The sequence below is a fragment of the Aricia agestis genome, chromosome 1 (assembly GCF_905147365.1).
Source record: "Aricia agestis chromosome 1, ilAriAges1.1, whole genome shotgun sequence".
In the NCBI taxonomy this organism is placed as follows: domain Eukaryota; kingdom Metazoa; phylum Arthropoda; class Insecta; order Lepidoptera; family Lycaenidae; genus Aricia; species Aricia agestis.
Window position 1 is genome coordinate 8790119 of NC_056406.1, and position 4924 is coordinate 8795042.

Genomic DNA, 4924 nt, shown 5'->3' on the forward strand with positions numbered 1-4924 from the left:
CAATCGTTGTTTTCAATATAATGTTTCAGTTGCACTCTACATCCTAATAATTTATATGTAATGAAAAATTCAAATTTAAATTATTATTTTCTTGTAATGTAATGAAAAGGTTGCAAAAGAGCATGAGCCATGATGCTATCAATTGAATGTTAATAACATGATGCCCTTTTATGTTTATTTTTACATTTTATCTACAATAGATAAAATAATAATAATTGTAAACTTATTTTAAGTTTAACATCTAATACAACTTGTTTTTTGGTTTAAGTTTAATACTCTTTATAATAATAAAATAAATAAATTATATTATCCTTTTCATAGTTTTTAAAGTTTGCTTTTCAATAATATTATAGCTTAAAGGTTGAGTGAGCAACTGGAATTTGATGGCATTAAGTCTGCCTATGTACCAAGTTTTGTGCATTAAAAATCCGTACTTATTAATATTATAAACTATAAATGCGAAGATGCGTCTGTCTGTTTATTATCCCGGAAAAAATGTACGGTTCCCGCACGATAAATGAATATTAGCACAACGGAGTTGCGGGCGTCATCGTAAATGAGATTGCAGAACACAATCGTTGTTTTCAATATAATGTTTCAGTTGCACTCTACATCCTAATAATTTATATGTAATGAAAAATTCAAATTTAAATTATTATTTTCTTGTAATGTAATGAAAAGGTTGCAAAAGAGCATGAGCCATGATGCTATCAATTGAATGTTAATAACATGATGCCCTTTTATGTTTATTTTTACATTTTATCTACAATAGATAAAATAATAATAATTGTAAACTTATTTTAAGTTTAACATCTAATACAACTTGTTTTTTGGTTTAAGTTTAATACTCTTTATAATAATAAAATAAATAAATTATATTATCCTTTTCATAGTTTTTAAAGTTTGCTTTTCAATAATATTATAGCTTAAAGGTTGAGTGAGCAACTGGAATTTGATGGCATTAAGTCTGCCTATGTACCAAGTTTTGTGCATTAAAAATCCGTACTTATTAATATTATAAACTATAAATGCGAAGATGCGTCTGTCTGTTTATTATCCCGGAAAAAATGTACGGTTCCCGCACGATAAATGAATATTAGCACAACGGAGTTGCGGGCGTCATCTAGTAAAATATAATAAAAATAAAATAATGCTAAGTACTCACATACGCTTTTATTCGATCAAACGTAGACGAACGTAGACTGTAGAGTAAAAACCACGGCTCGGGCTTTCCACATGTTGTCCACACATTCAGCATTACTCGATAGTTTTACTCCAAATCGAGTAAAAATTATCGTGTGGACTGCAAAACTCACACGCTTTGATGCTATTTACTGACATGCGGTTTTGCTCGATAGTTTTATTCTAAATCGAGTAATTATTACTGTGTGGACCGCAAAACTGACAGCTCGAAGGCTCGCATCGAGCCGGTTTGATGGAATGAGCCGCGGGTTTTGCTCGACGTTATGGCTCGATCGAGCAAAACCGTATGTGAGTACTTAGCTTAAGTATGGCTTTAGTAAGCTCGACGGCTCCTGTCGAGTAAGTTCGAAGGAAATAAGCGATCGGAGTCGGTTCGTTGAGAGCATTCGAGCTGTGAGTTTTGCGGTCCACACGGTAAGTTTTACTCGATTTCGAGTAAAACCGTATGTAAATTGTGAGTACTTAGCATTAGAATGATCTACTTAAACCGTATTCTATAATATTATGATACTTATACATTCTAGTAAGTTCTAAAATTTTAAGTTATAATGATATTTTTATTCCTAACGATTAGTCTGCAACTCTGCATAGCTAAAATGTATGGTTCCTGTGTGATTTAGGAAATCTGTGAGGGAATAATCTAATTATGTAAATCAAATTCCTGATAAATCCATCCATACAACTAATTCAAACCACTGAGTATGGTTTCCGTGGTGTAGCGGTTATCACATCTGCCTAACACGCAGAAGGCCCCCGGTTCGATCCCGGGCGGAAACATAGTTTTTTCTCCTTCATGGTTTTTTGCTTAATTTTCCTCTCGGGAGTACAAGCAAAGCACAGTACAAACTACAAACTAAGTGGGCCCCTAGATATACAATAATATTGAACAATATCACGTATTGCGTAATATTACTGACCGGCGACCGCAATTAAGTTCTTACATCTGGGAAACTATGTACTTAATTGCGGAATTTTTTTCTTTACATATTATAATATTATTACTACTTCGGGACCTCAGATCAGACAGAAAGCGGTCACGCGTTCTAGCGTTTGCGTTAAGGAATTCTGACGCGGTCAGAAGTAGAACGTCACCTGTGCGAGTATCTCTAGTATAACTATCGTAATACCAAAGAATTCTATTTAATCAGTTTAAAACTAAGGCAAAATTGAAAAATATCAAAATCTTGCCAAAGAATAAAAGGAAATTTTTAGCTATCTTCTAACCACTACTTCGCCCGACCTTAGACAGCTGCTGTGAACCCAGAACCTTCCGAGGGCGCAGATTTATACGTGGGAGAGCCATGCTTCGGCACGAATGGGCCGGCTCGACCGGATAAATACCACGTTCTCACAGAAAACCGGCGTGAAACAGCGCTTGCGCTGTGTTTCGCCGAGTGAGTGAGTTTACCGGAGGCCCAATCCCCTAACCCCTACCCTATTCCCTTCCCTACCCTCAACTATTCCCTTCCCTTCCCTTCCCTACCCTCCCCTATTACCCTATTCCCTCTTAAGAGGCCGGCAACGCACTTGCAGCTCTTCTGATGCTGCGAGTGTCCATGGGCGACGGAAGTTGCTTTCCATCAGGTGACCCGTTTGCCCCCCTTATTTCATAAAAAAAAAGAAAAAAAATGTGTAGTGACTACTGACCGTAATACAACACAAAGAACGAAAAACTGACCGCTTGAAAGCTTGACCGCGTGACCGCTCTTTGTCTGATAGGATGACTTTGTATTACAATCCTATCAAAAGTTTTTACTATCGAAAAATAGGTTCATATTAAATATTTAGGTTATCCATACTTCCATACTTCCATACTAATATTATAAATGCGAAAGTGTGTCTGTCTGTTTGTCTGTCTGTCTGTTACCTCTTCACGTTCAAACCGCTGAACCGATTTTGCTGAAATTTGGCATGGAGATACTTTGAGACTCGGGAAAGGACATAGGATACTTTTTATTCCGGAAAAATATAAATATAAATAAACGAATGTTGGCGCAACGGAGTTGCGGGCATCATCTAGTATTATATAGCTGACCTATTTTCCAATATTTTATAGGTGATCTATTTTCAAATTGGAATTAAAAAATAAGCGTACATACCATAATGATACACTAATTCTTAAAACTCATGTAGGTAGGTACTGCACATAACACAAATTACGCTCCAGTACTCTAATTTTATTACGCAATTATTAAAAATTCAAAGTGCACAAAATTACTGAGTATGGAATTATACCACGTACAATTATTTCAGTGATCTAAATAAATAATTAATCTCTTTGTCGGCGTTTGCTGCCTAAAGTTACGTTAACTGTCGAGTCTCTAGCTTGCTTCTGAATCAAATGGTTTGGGTTAGTTTATATTTCAACCAGCATAAACGAGGCGCGATTTGGTGAATGGCGATGTCCAAAGGAAAAAAGAAGACAAGAGAATGAAAAAAAAAAACAAAATTTAAAAAAAAACTTATTTCAACCCCTTGGCACTCAAGGCGAGGCCTTGATAATTTGGCTGTAGGCTGTAGCGATATTGATGAATGACTAAAGCTAAGAAATTAAAGTTCATTGTCAGTATTCATCATATTGTCTTTGTCTTTGAATTACCCATAGCATAACACGATTGGTCAACTTTTATAACACAGAATAATCAATCAAAAATACCTCTGTAAAAAAAGGGATTCCTATTTTTCCAACAGAGGAGAATGATTTAAGCTTCCAAAATATGTACATAAATTGGTTCAAGCATACACTTTAATTTACGCATAGCTTTTATGAAATGTATTTATGGTTTTTAATTACGCGACAAAATGCGACTTTCCATTTTTTGCTTGTTATAATACGTGTTTCAGTAGGTTTCAGTGGGTGACGTCGCGTCGTGTTAAAGTTAAAACCGTGTTGGATAATCTAAAACATATCCAACACGGTTTTAACTTTAACACGACGCGACGTCACCCACTGAAACCTACTGAAACACGTATTATTAATAATTTAATACTTAATAAATAAGTAGGTACTTAATAATTAATGTATAATTATTTAATGTCTTACTAAGCTACTTTTTAGGGTTCACGTAGCCTGATAAATAAAATAAATAAATAATTTCTAAAGAGTGAACTTAAAATCTAAAATATGTTGTGTGTGTTTATTTTCTTTTGTGCAGGTGAATACTACGTACCCAAAGGGAAAAACGGGACCCTATTACTAAGACTTCGTTGTCGATTCGTTGTCTGTTCGTCCGTCCGTCTGTCTGTCTGTCTGTCACCAGGGTGTATCTCAAGGACCGCTATACCTAGACTTCTGAAATTTTTACAGATTGTGTATATCTGTTGCCGCTATAACAATTAACACTAAAAACAAAATAAAATTAATATCTAAGGGGGCGCTCCCATACAACAAACGTGATTTTTTAGCGTTTTTGCGTTAGTCGTTATCAATAATGGCAAAAGTTTCGTACTTATAAACAAAGGCCTTGATTATAAGTGTACTTTAATAATAATATTAAAATAAAAATTTAATTTCCCATACAAAAAACAAACTTCTTGGCCTATTTTTGCTCTATAACGGTTCGGACTCTATATGCTCTATAACCCTTCGTGCGCGAATCCAACTCGCACTTGGCCGATTTTTATTATTTCTGCCGTAAAATGAAACCAATGTGACCAATGCTCTATTCTGTTAACGTTTCAAATTGATAAACTTTTAAGTCGGTTTGTTTTTAGGTTAATC

General features: G+C 34.9%; 1 non-coding gene across 1 annotated transcript; it reads left to right on the plus strand.

The window, feature by feature from the left end:
• Positions 1 to 1907: 1907 nt before the first annotated feature.
• Trnav-aac lies at positions 1908 to 1980 on the plus strand. Its single transcript has one exon. It is a non-coding gene; the product is annotated as a tRNA-Val (tRNA).
• The last annotated feature ends 2944 nt before the right edge of the window (positions 1981 to 4924 follow it).